Genomic DNA, 12,922 nt, shown 5'->3' on the forward strand with positions numbered 1-12,922 from the left:
GCGGGCACAAGAAAGGGCCCACAGCCCCGGGTTCTGACCCGCTGCTGAGCCCGCAAGTGCCGCCACCTCTCTGAGCTTCCCTCCAGGAAAGAAGACGGGGCCGGAGGTGGAGAGAATAACCTTCTCCTTGGGCTGCAGAGCTACAGCGGCGTGGAGGGCACCTTCCGCACAGGCAGCTCACTCGGGTTCAATCCCCAGCATCCCAAATGGTCCCCCGAGCCTGCCAGGAGTGATCCCCGAGCACAGAGCCAGGAGTAACCTCTGAGTACAGCTGGGTGTGGTTCCTCTAAAACAAAACAAAACAAAACAAAACCAAAAAAACCGAACTGACCTTTTCTCGGGGAGCTGAGGAAACCTGGGGCTCCCAGTGGCACGCAGAGGGCGAGGGACCACCACGATGCCCGCACCGGCCACGGGCGACCGGGGTCTGGCTGGCAGTGGGAGTCAGGCCCCGCCAGCCAGGGTTCTGCTGCCTCGGGGCCTCCCTCCGCTTTCCCTCGGGGAGCAAACTGGGTGTGGGGACGCGCCTGTGCCCACTGCCCAGACGCACTCTAGCCCCTCGGGGGCGCCCGGCGAGGGGGGTGGGCGGAAGCTGGGCACAAGCTGGACACACTCACCTGCCCTGGGCACGCTCATCCCCGGGCACCGCCGCTCAGGGCCAGCCGAGGCCGTCTGCCAGGAGACTCTGCAGAGAGAGAAGGGAGGCGGCGTGAGGCTGAGCCGAGGGGGGGCTCGGGTGGAGGGCGGAGGGCGGAGGGCAGAGGGCGGAGGGCGGAGGGCAGAGGGCGGGCTCCCCAAGGTCTCAGACAGTGAGGCCAGGGAAGTGGAGGCCGGCTGCTCAGAACAAGTGAACACAGCCGAGGAGGCTCCCTTGGAGTCCAGCTCCCTGGGGTGGGGGTAGAGGAGGGGGGGTGCAGGGGGAGAACGAGGCGGGAGGGTCCCTGAAGAGCCAGAGAGCTTGACAGGCAGCCCCCAGCCAAGTGCCTTTCAGCTCAGGCCATCAGAATCTTTGGTCCCTTCAAGCTGTTGGGGCCACACACAGTTGCCCACACGGGGGCCTTAGATTTGAATTCAGTGAAAGGGGCCGGACAGCAGGTAGGGCGCTGGCCTTGCACACAGCCGACCCGGGTTCGATCCCCGGCACTGCATATAATTCCCACACACCACCAGGAGAGAGCCCTGTGCACCACCCCCCCCCCCAAAAGAGACAAAGCTCAGTGAAACGGGCAAGTGGGAAATTCACATTCCCTGTGCACAGGGGCCACCGGGCTGGGGCAAACCCAGGACGGGGTCACCAACTCGGGTCTCTGGACCGTATCCCCTGGGCCCTGGAGCTAGGAGAGGCTTGCAGAGCTTTACTAAAGAAAAGGGGGGAGGAGCAATAGCACAGCGGGTAGGGCGTTTGCCTTGCACGCAGCCGACATGGGTTCAATTCCCAGCATCCCATAGGGTCCCCTGAGCACTGCCAGGAGTAATTCCTGAGTGCAGAGCCAGGAGTAACCCCTGAGCATCGCCGGGTGTGACCCCCCCCCAAATAAAAAGAGCGGAGGGGGTGGAGGGGAACGCGGGGCAGAAACAGCAGCAGCAACACAAAACCTCAAACGCATCTGGACATGGAGCAAAGCAGGCCCCTCTCTAGAACGTTCCCTCGGCTGCAGAAGGCTCTGTGGGGTGGTCCCGACTCAGAAGCCCGGGAGGAGCAGCAGCAGACCTGTCCTTGGCACCCCACCAAGGGCAGGACCCCCGCTGGGCTTCCCCCTCACTGGGTCTCCCAAAAGGTGGATTCTAGCCACGTGGGTGAAGAAGGGTAAAACCACCACCACCACCACCACCACCACCACCACCACCACCACCACCACCACCACCACCACGAAGAGTTGAAGGCCACGGGGGCAGGGGGAAGGGGCTTGCGTGCTCCCCCCTCTAAAATCACCCTCATGCACTCTCTGCCTTTCAGTACAATATGGCAGGAGGAGAAAAACTGGTTGTTTTGGGTTTTCTTTGTACCACACCCGGTGATGCTCACGACGGACTCCTGGCAGTGCTCGGGGCACCCTCTGGGATGCCGGGGATTGAACCCGCGTTGGCTGCGTGCCAGGCAAGCGCCCTCCCCGCTGTGCTATTGCTCCAGCCCCTGCACTTTCAATATAGCTGGAGGGTTGATTGACAAATCAAACTGGGAGGCCAGAGAGATAACACGTAAGACATTTGCCTAGAAAGCAGCTGACACAGGTTCGATCCCTGGCATCTCAGAGGGTCCCCTGGGCTCACCAGGAGTGCTCCCTGCATGCAGAGCCAGGAGTAAGCCCTGAGCACTGCTGGGTGTGCCCCCCCCACCAAAACCCAAATAAATAAATTTAAGGGCTGGGGAGCAGCACACCCCAGATGGGCCCCTGCTCGCACAGGGCCCCCAGGCATCCCAGGGTGATCCCTGGTGGTGGCCTGGGTGCCTGGGGCAGCCCCGCACCCTCAGACTTGAGCACGGGACTGTCATCCTGCCGGACACGCTGCCCTCCTAACTGCTGCTCCAGCCCAAGGGAACGAGGGTTCTGGACACAGAGGCGGGGGGGGGGGGCTGGGTGGCTGCAGCCCCCATCCAGGCTGGGCGTCCTGGGAGGGCCCCTTCGCCTCTCGGGGCTGGGGGCCGGGGCACTGGCCTCCTGGGAGCGAGAGGATGTACTCAGGGAGAGAAAACGCCAGAATGGCCCCTGGGTCACAGCCAGGGCACTGCCAGGCTAGTTTTGGAGTTTCAGCCTCCTCTACTCCCCGTTTCCCCGGCAGGGACCGTTACCCCACCCCCCCCAGCCCCCTCGGATGGGGGCAGAGCTGGACCCTGGGCACTGCAGGGCTGCTTTAGGTCTGAGTCCCTGGGCCGGGCCTGGTGGCAAGCGGCAAAGGGCAGTGGAAGGGACCCGCTCTCCTCCCTCTGCGCCAGACTCTCCCAAGGCCCTGAGGTCGCCAGTACCGACCTGGGGCCAGGCCCGTGGAGACGCCAGGGCACAGGGTGGGGAGCCGACGGAGATACCGCCCCCGACCCTGCCCCACCCGCAGGGAGTGGGGGGGACCTGGGAGAGGCACCCTGGCAGGGGGTGAGTGACGTTTCCACGGAGACGAGACGGTGGGGCTCAGCGGCGCCAGAACCTTCCCGGCACCCTTCTCTGAGCAGAGTGCGTGGAGAGGCTCCCGGGGACGGTGGGGGCGGGGGGGGGGCCGGGCCGCATGGCCCTGGAAGGCCGCCCGGTGCCCATGGGCCCGTGGGAACCGAGTTCCCAAACATTCCGTCACCGTGGCTACCACCTGCCCCTGTGCCCTGGCTCGGGGGCGGACTGCAGTGTCCCCGGGAAGGACCGTGGGGAGACCTCTGACCTCCGACCTCTGACTCCTTCGGCCAGGAAGAGCTGCCGGGTTCCGATGGGGAGGGAGGAGCAGACAGGGGCCGGGGCAGAGAAGGGGCGAGGAGGGGCCTGAGGGGTGCAGGAGGCAGGTGGGTGCGCGTGGGGGCAGGCGGGCGCGCGGCTTGACCAGGTGCCGATGCCGTGCCTGGCACGGAGCGGGGCAGAGGAGGGCAGTGCCACCTCCTCCCGGTGACTGGGAACTCACAGCCCCTCAGCCCGCTTCACTCGCCCGTACCGCCCAGAGAGGTGAGGCCGCCAGCCTCAGGTCACACAGCAAAACTGGGCAAACCCCAGCCTTCGGGCCAAGGAGAGGCTCGAAGGCTGAGCGCGGAGCATGTGGGAAGCTTGGTTCCCCCCCAACACACACACACACACACACACACACACACACACACACACACACACACACACACACACACACACACAGTGTCAAGGGTGAGACCCTGGGGGCTTCTAATTCCACCCTCAGGCCCCAGCACAGAGCCCGGGACCACTGGGAGGGGCACCCCTGGGACTGGCCTGGGGCCCCTGGCCACCACCCGCAGGCCCGCAGGGTGTGTGTGGTCTGGGCCCTCGCAGCACCGCTGGGCCCGGGCAGCAAAGCCCCACGGGACCCCAGCACTGAGCCGTCCTGCCCCTCTGGCCGAGGACCGCCGGGAACGGCTCCCAGGCCCCTGAGCTCGGGATCTTCCCGCACCCCACCCCACCCCACGCACACACATGAAGAAGACAAGGCCACTACTGTGAAAGGTGGCGGCCATCCACGCCTCCCTGTCCAGCCGGCACGTGACCCTGGAATTCAGTGGGATGTGGGGGGGGGGAGAACACGGCGGCCCAGAGGGGTGCAGCCATGGGCAGACGCCGCCTCCCCCCACCCCCCAGGCCCAACACCCACACTGCCCGCTCCTGCATCTGAGAGGCGACAGTCTCGGGGAGGGGGTCAGTTGGCAGCGGGGGTGCACCTGCCCAGGCTCCAGCACCCCTCTGGGACCCTTGGTACCTGTTTCCTCATCTGTAAAATGGGTCCCACCACTGCTGGTCAGCACCAGAAGCTCAAGTTCCTCTGGGGACGGTGGGGAAAGGTGGGTGCAGGTGGTGGGTGAGAGGCCGGGTGGGTACACAGGGCAGAGGGGTAGAGCGGAGAGCGCCCCCATCCTACGGAGAGAGAGGGGTTCACCACGCAGGGAAGGCGAGTGAAGCAAAGGCCGGGGCCAAAGACTATGCCGGGGCCCCAACACGCAACCACGGCTCCGCGCAGGGCCCTGGAAGGAACGCCAAAACTCGGACAAACGCACGCTGAAGTCTGAGGCCCGGCCTCGTGGGAATCACTAAGCAAACGCCCCCAGACAGTAAAAAGAGCACTACCTCGGGAGCCAGTGGCACCCCCCCCCCCTCAAGCAGGCAGACCTTCGCACCACCTCTGCCTCTCAGGGCTCTCTCCAGTGCTCCCGAGCACGGCGCAGGACGAGAAGCAGCTTGCAGGCCCGAGGACCCACGCAGGGCTGCAGGAAGCGGGTCTGGCCTGGGTGCACACGGGCACAGCAGGGCCGCTCGCCGGGGAGAGACCCGACCTTCCGCTGGACCCGACGGGGTCTAAGCAAAACGCCGGCGGGGGACGGACAGATCTCAAATGTTCTCGCTCATCTGTCAAGAAGTGCTGCTGGGCTCCAGGAAGAGTGCTCCACGCGCGGAAGCCTGCCCCAGGAGCTGGGGGAGAGGCAGCAGGGATAGAGAAGGGACCGCGAAGTCATGAGGGTTGGAGGGATGGCTCAGGACGTGTGCTGAACGTAGGGAAAGGACCAGACGCGATGGCCGCTCAGCATCTATACTGCAAACCGTAGTGCACATAAGCAGAGAGCGTGGGGAAACTGTCTGCCATGGAGGCAGGGGGAGGGGTGGGGTTGGGGTGGGGGGGAGGGAGGGATACTGGGGTCACTGGTGGTGGGGAATGTGCGCTGGTGGAGGGATGGGTGCTCGATCATTGTATGACTGAAACTCAAACATGAAAACTTTGAAAGTGTAGCTCACGATGATTCCATTAAAAAAAAGAAAAGAGAAAGGAAAGATGTCGGGGCAGCAGAGAGCAGAGAGCACTCAAGGGCTGAGCGGGGCCCAGTTCCCACGCTGACTCCAAGGTCCTCTGCCTGGAGAACACCAAGCACTAAGCCAGATAAAGTCCCTGCGCCTCACTCTCTGTATCAGCCTGTGTGGACATCCTCCCTTTTTTTTTTTTTAATTTAATTTAGTTTTTTTTGTTCGGGACTGGAGAGATAGCACGGCGGGTAGGGCGTTTGCCTTGCACGTGGCTGACCCAGGTTCAATTCCTCTGCCCTTCTCAGAGAGCCCAGCAAGCTACTGAGAGTATCTCACCCTCACAGCAGAGCCTGGCAAGCTCCCTGTGGCGTATTCGATATGCCAAAAAGAGTAACAACAAGCCTCACAATGGAGACGTTACTGGTGCCCGCTCGAGCAAATCCGTGAGCAATGGGATGACAGTGACAGTTTTTTGTTTGTGGGCCACACTTGGTGATGCTCAGGGGTGACTCCTGGCTCTTCACTCCTGGTGGGGCTCACAGGACCATATGGGGTGCCCCGGAACAAATCCAGGTCAGCGCACGCAAGGCAAGTGCCCTCCCCGCTGTCCTATCTCTCTGCCCCCCCCCCACCTCCCCTCTTTCTTTTTCTTAGCTTCTTGGGTCACACCCGGCAATGCTCAGGCGTTGCTGCTGGCTCTGCACTCAGGAATCACTCCGGAGCTCAGGGGACCCTATGGGATGCCAGGGATCGAACCTGGATCGACCACGTGCAAGGCAAACGCCTTCCCACTGAACTGCCACTCCAGTCCACCGGCTCCTTTTTTTAAAATCCTGATTACTGAGCCTCGAGGCACTGCAGAGGGAAGGCTGACGCTCCTCCTCCCTCCCCTGCCCCACCCCTGACTTCTCAGAGACCTTGCTTGCATCTGCCGCCCTGAGTGGGTACCTCCTGGAACGTTCTGCTGGGGAAAGGAGGTCAAGGTGAACCCTCTTGAGACAGGACAGAGGCGTCTGTGTCCTGGTCTGTCCCGGACACGCTCAGGGGAGTCCGACCCCAGGCGCTGAGAGGAGCCCCCCACTCCGAGACACGGGGCCCGGAGGCCTGACACCCCCACCGCCACACAAGAGCCATGCAGATGACCCGGGACCAGGTCCGTCCCCCTGGGAACCTCAGAGTCCCTCTCCTACCTCCGAGGGCTGGTTTTGTGGTTGTCGTTGTTTGGGGCCACCCCTGGTGACGCTCAGGGGTGACGCCTGGCTCTGCACTCAGGCGGTGCTCCGGGGACCACCTAGGGTGCCGGGGATGGAACCCAGGACAGCCAAATGCCTTTACCACCACTCCAGGCCCCTTCTGCAGAGGGTTTTAAGAGAGATGATGGCTCGGGGCACCCTGGACACAGGCACAGAGGCCACTCGGCCACCATCCCCAGGGTTCCAGGCATGGGACCACTGCCCACGGGAGAACCTGGACGTTGTTACCACTGAGCAGACGCTGGGCGACAAGGAGGTCTGTGCCCGGCATTTACCCTTCCTCGCCAAGGCTGGGGCTTCTCTCCCTGCCCAGTACCCTGGGAACAGGAGAGACGAAATGCACAGTGGGGCCAGGGAGGAGCCCTGAGGTTAACGCCAGCAGCCTCAGTGTCCCCATCTGTAAGGTGGGGCGGCTGACAGCTCAGGGATGGGCTGGCAACTCAGTTAAATCCTGCTCTTCATTTATGACAGCACCAAATCAGATCATCTAAGCAAATATCCACTATTCAGCTGGAACAGGCCTGGACGCATGCAAAAAATTCGAAAAAAGCTTCATTACCCTGCATGCCAACTAGATATCAGATGATTAAAAAAAAAAAAAAAAAGACTGGATCTAATGCTGGTAAATTATCACATCGGAAAAATGTCCTAGCCAACGGCTCCCTTGCTTATTCAAGGGATCTCCAGGTTCTTTTTCCTTCTCTTCCTGGGTTTTTTAACCCTTCTACAGAGGATAGATATATATTTATATCAAAGCTGTGATGCAGAGGAAAAAAAGATTAATCAGAAAGGGTGGTTTCTGGGTTTGTTACATAACGCTGGGGCCCGGAGTTCTGGAATACAGAGCTGGCGCGGGAACGCCTGGTGCAGGCTGGCGAAGGACTGGCCCGAGGCCAAGGTCACGGAACACAGCAGGGGCACGGCCAGGGCAGGCCCCGGCTCTCCGGACGCCCCGTGCGTCCCTCTGCTGCCCAGAGGGCAGTTCGTTCTAATTCACAAGACCACGCAAGCTGACCTCCTGGCGGGGGGGTGTGGTCAGGACCGGAGAGACTGTCCGGGGCTTAAACCACTTGCCTCCCATGTGGCAGACCTCGGTTCAATCCCTAGCATCACATACGGTCCCCTGGGCCCTGCCAGGAGTGGTCCCCGAGCACAGAGCCAGGAGTCAGCATTGTGAACAGCTAGCGTAGGCCCTGAACCAGAGCTGGGAAAAAAGCGTCTGAGCCAGGTGCCAGGCTGGGGCGGGTCCTGGCTCAGCCAGTGGCCTGTGGCCTTTGGCACTTAACCTCACAAACCAGCTTTCTGATTTGTTAGGAAAAAAGAGAAAAGATCAGGTCTGTGGTGTGTGCCCTCAGGCCGGTGCCAGCTAAGCAGGCGAGGCACGAAAGTGTGGGCACTGGCCTGCCAACCCCTCTGACGACGGAGATTAGAAACCTCGCCCCGTCATGCAAAGTGCCCCGTCGGCTGTGGCTCGGGAGCCGGGATCCCGGGGAGGCCCGGGGGGTGTGGGTCTGGGGCCGCCATGGCTGGGGGGAGGCAAGAAGGGGGCTGGGGGGCTGCAGCCACCGACAGCCAGTCCCCGTGCCTGGGCCTCCGCTCTGCCCACAGCCCCCCGCTCTGCCCACAGCCCCCCGCTCATCCTCTCCACCAGCAGGGCACCACCCCCGCCACTTCCTGCTCTGCCCACCACCTGGGGGCGGGGACCAGTCCACAGGCAGGAAGCAGCACCCCCCTCGGGCGGGCTCACAGGGGCGGTGCCCTGAGGGTCCCGTGCCCCACAGGAGCCAGGAAGAGGAAGAGGAGGAAAGGTTCCACAGCACAGCCAGGGAGGCCGAGGAGCTGGGGGGGGGGGGTCAGGGGGGGGCGGGAGCACCCTGATTGGCTCCCTGGCACCCCACATGCCCCCAAGTCACTCCCAGAAACAAACCCCACACTGAGCAGGGAGCACCCCCCAGCACTGCAGAGTGTGGCCCCTGAACACTCCAACACCAAAGAAACCCCCGGTCTACCTGCAGCCCTGGAGTCCTCCTCCTCCGCCTCGAGCCTGGGCGGGGGGGGGGGAGGGGGGGAAGTCCCGTCCCCTCTCTGAACCTGGCTCCGCCCAGAAGCAAAGCCTCTTCACTGCTTCTAGATGCTTCTCCGGAGGGGAGCCCCACCTTGCACGCTAACAGAGCCAGGGATCGAACCCAGGTGGACCGGGTGCAAGGCAGGGGCTCTTCCCGCTGTCCTGCTGCTCTGGCCCCCAGAAGGACACATCGAACGCGTTACCTGCTGCGTTCAGGCTACGCACGGTGGGGCGAGACGCGTTCCCGAGAACGGGCTGATCCAAACCTCGTGACCCAGTCTTCGCGAGCTCCTGCAAACCAGGGATGACCAGCCTCTGAAACGGCCCCTTAGCCATCGGGGGAGTACGTGCGAATTCTGAGCACACAAGGGAACCGCTGTCCGTCTTAAAGGCTTGCTTGGAAAAAAAAGGGCAGACGGCGGGGAGGGCGTAGACCTTGCACACACGGCCGACCCGGGTTCGATATCCGGCATCCCGTATGATCACATGACCGTGCCAGGAGTGAGTGATTCCTGAATGCAGAGCCAGGAGTAACCCCTGAGCATCTCGGGGTGTGCTCCTCCCCCAAAAAACAGGCAGGGCGGGGGGAAGAGAGAGGGAGAGAGAGAGAGGCTACAGAGAGAGAGAGAGAGAGAGAGAGAGAGAGAGAGAGAGGCCACGGCCGGGAATGCAGAGCTGAGGGAAGGTTCTGGGACTATCCCTTTGTGCAATTCTTTTTTTTTTCCCCCTCTCCTCCCGTTTCTACGGTGGCACTGTGATTTACAATACTGTCAACGGCAGTTCCATGCACATGCTGTTCCCACATTACACCCACCGGGAGAGCCCACTTCCCTCCACAACCCCACCCCACCCGCCCCCGCGCCACGGGGGGGGGGGGCTCCGTCGCTCCCTTTACTTTTCAGAGGTTCTGGCCCTGACCAGTCTATTTTTTTTTCTTTTTTCATTTATTGCTGTTGCTTTGATCCTTTCTTTTGGGAACTTGCTTTGCACGGAGCCACAGCTGGACACGCACCCAGCAGTCCCAATGCCAGCCCGAAGCACAGGGCGCCCGTGAAAATGCTCCCCACCATGCGGTCAGGAAGGGTCCCCGCTGGGGACCCCTCTCACCGGCCATTCTCGGACAGGGATGAGTGCACCGAGGAGAGACAGACCGGACAGCCAGGGGCGAGAACGTGCCAGCACCTCCTCCAACAGCAGAGACGCCTCTGCCCCCGGGAAGCTGGGCAGAGACCGCCAGTCCGCGCCCAGGACTCAGCCTGGGTCTGACGGAGCCCACGGCACCGCGTGACTGCAGAGCCACGTCCCAAGACTACACGGGAATGTGGGCCCGGTGGGTCCCGCTTGCGGAGAGCACAGGACGCCCGGGGCAGGGGGCGGTGGTGGGAGCAGACGGTGATGGGGTGGGCGCTCAGCCCGGACCCGGGTGTTGCTCTCACAGACACGCTCGTCTCTGGGAACTCCGAGTGTGCAGGGGCGCGGGAGGTGAGCACGTCTCCACCCCCTATGCCCCCGAGAGTCGCCCGGAGCCAGACTCGGTCAGCGAGTGAGGAACGGTGTTGCTGGCGCGGTACCCCCCTGCCCCCCCGCTGCCACACACCTTTCCAGACGGCCACCGAGGGACAGAGGACCCCATTCATCCCTGCCCGGGCCAGGCGGGGTGCCCAGTGCCCAGGACATAAAGGTGAATTCAGCCGCAGCGTCCGAGGCGGGCGGTGCACGTTCAAACCCACACACCATAAACCTGCCGCCTGGCAGGGAGGTGACGCCGTCTGTTTGTCTTCCTCTTTGGCCGCCCGATGCCCAAACACGGCCGGTTCTGGCACACGGAGGGGACATGCCGTCTGTCACCTGTCTGTGCCCACACTTGCTTCCATCTCCACGTCGACCCTCTCTGCCTCCCTGGCCCCACCCTGGCACACACCAGCACACACACGGGCCAGGGCCTCCTCCTACTCCAGGCCAGGGTTGGAAGAGTTCTTACAGATGTAGCTCTCGGCTGTGAGAGGCCACCGGCTAGGCAGTGTCCTTACACACGGGGACAGTGGTGTTCAACCACGAGCGCTGTCTGGGGCTGGTCTGCAGGTGGAAAACCACCACACCGGAGCACCTGGATACAGCCAGACCTGAAGGCAACGAGATTCTAGACTCTCATATGAATCAATGAACACCTTCCCCTATAGTAGTCATTCTGGATTCTAACTACTTATCGGCATCTACTACCAAACTACTGATGGGCATCTTCACTTGTATCACTTGTAGTCCCGTTGATCTTCCATTTGCTCAAGCGGGCGCCAGTAATGTCTCCATTTGTCCCTGTCGTGAGCTAGTGTAGCCCAATGATACCTGTTCGCTCCAGGAACAGAAAGAGCCTCAAATCGTTCATTCAGAGATTTGATGAAGAAATCTGACCATCTAGTTGGAGGGCGACCACGAGGGACATCAGAAGACCTCGTGGCCTCGTGGCCGACAGGCATCTAAGAAGCTTTAATTTTTTGTTGTCGTTATTTGCTTTTGGGCCCACCCAGCAGTTCTCAGGTGTTACTCCCAGCCCTGCACTCAGGAATCATTCCTGGAGGTGCTCGGGGGACCCTATGGGGTGCCGGGGATGGAACCTGGATCAGCCACATGCAAGGCAGTTCCCTACCTGTTGTACTATCTCTCTGGCCAATTTCTTTTTTTTTCCCCTTAACACGCATCCTCTCATTTTTCTATCCCGACTGATGAATGTTCTGATCGTTTGGTGTTTGGGTCACACCCAACGGGGACGAGGGTCGGGGGAATGGACCATGCAGTGCCGGGAACCTTAAACAAAGCCTCACGTGTGCCGGGCACTGCCACCTGCTCAGGGACCAGGCCAGTACCAGCCTAAGGGGCTTTCTCGCCTCGTGCATGCTGGCGGCACCAATGGTTTTTCCCCAAGCCCCCTGAATGATTTTCTTTGTTTTGCCAAATCTTAAAAAAATAGATGTTCAACGTCTCCTCTGAAGACTCGGAATAAGAAGAACCAGCTCACCACTCTCTGCTGCGCCCAACCCCCATGGTATGGTATGCGCTTTCTACATAGGAAGCTGACTCTAGAATATTCTTTTTAAAAATATTGTTTATGGGGCTGGAGCGATAGCACAGCAGGTAGGGCGTTTGCCTTGCACACGGCCGACCCAGGTTCGATTCCTGCGTCCCTCTCGGAGAGCCCAGCAAGCTACCAAGAGTATCCCACCCGCACGGCAGAGCCTGGCAAGCTACCCGTGGCCTATTGGATATACCAAAAACAGTAACAGCAAGTGTCACAATGGAGACGTTACTGGTGCCCGCTCGAGCAAATCGATAAACAACCGGACGACAGTGCTACAGCGCTACAACATCAGGTACGAAAGTTCTACCCTGAACAGTTAACAGGTTGCTATGATCTTCTGCATAGACTTTCTTTGGCCAACTTCCCTTTCCCCCGGCCCCAACTGTAGTTTCTCGTCTTCCCCTGACATAAGCTCTCACTTTTTCTGCCGTGGAGGTTGTGCAAATGGTCTGACGGAGCACAGAGCCGCCGAGGAAGGACTCCCCTTGCCGAGGGTTCCCAGCTCCGAGGTTCTGGGCCTTGTTTTGCGGCTTCTCCAAGAGGCACTGGGCTTCCATCCCAGAAATCCTCCAGGCGGGTGTGAAGGGGGGGACGGGGAGGTGGTGGGGGCGGGGGGGAGGTGATCCCAGAGCGAGGCCTTAAGAGCACACTCTGCGGGCCTAGCTTGGGGCCAGCGCCCACCTGACCCTGGGGGTGTCTCTGGGGGTGGGGGTGGGGACGTCGGGGCTCCCCTCCCCTCGGCCTCCCCCTCGCACACACAGCCTGGCCTGGGGGGCTCGCCTCGCCTCCTCTCCCCTCTCTGGCTCTCGGGAAGGCTTTCAAGGGCACCGGGAGCTGCTTCAAGAACACTCGGCAGCTGGCGGGGGGAGTCCGGGAGAGGCGCCTTTCCCTCGGGCCCATCTGCAGCCCGGCAGCAACCTGCGCCCCGTGCACGGGCAGAGCCCCCCAGAGGGGCAGCCAGGAGCCCCACCCCCGCACCGGGAGCTGCCCGCCCGGCACAACGGGTCTCCGGGGGCAGCATGAAGGGCCTCGAGGAGGTGTGAGCCCCCCAGTTCTGCACATCCGGGACTCCCCGCTGAGCCACCCCTGAGGTTCAAGGCCA

General features: G+C 61.9%; 1 protein-coding gene across 1 annotated transcript in view; it reads right to left on the reverse strand.

Moving 5' to 3' along the window:
- TPST2 (tyrosylprotein sulfotransferase 2) overlaps positions 1–12,922 on the reverse strand; it is a 40,623-nt gene that overhangs the window by 16,660 nt on the left and 11,041 nt on the right. The window contains exon 2 of the mRNA XM_055147466.1: positions 618–685. The gene's annotated coding sequence lies outside the window, so the exon portion shown is untranslated. The remainder of the gene's footprint in view (positions 1–617; positions 686–12,922) is intronic.

This window comes from Sorex araneus, chromosome 9 (assembly GCF_027595985.1).
Source record: "Sorex araneus isolate mSorAra2 chromosome 9, mSorAra2.pri, whole genome shotgun sequence".
NCBI lineage: Eukaryota > Metazoa > Chordata > Mammalia > Eulipotyphla > Soricidae > Sorex > Sorex araneus.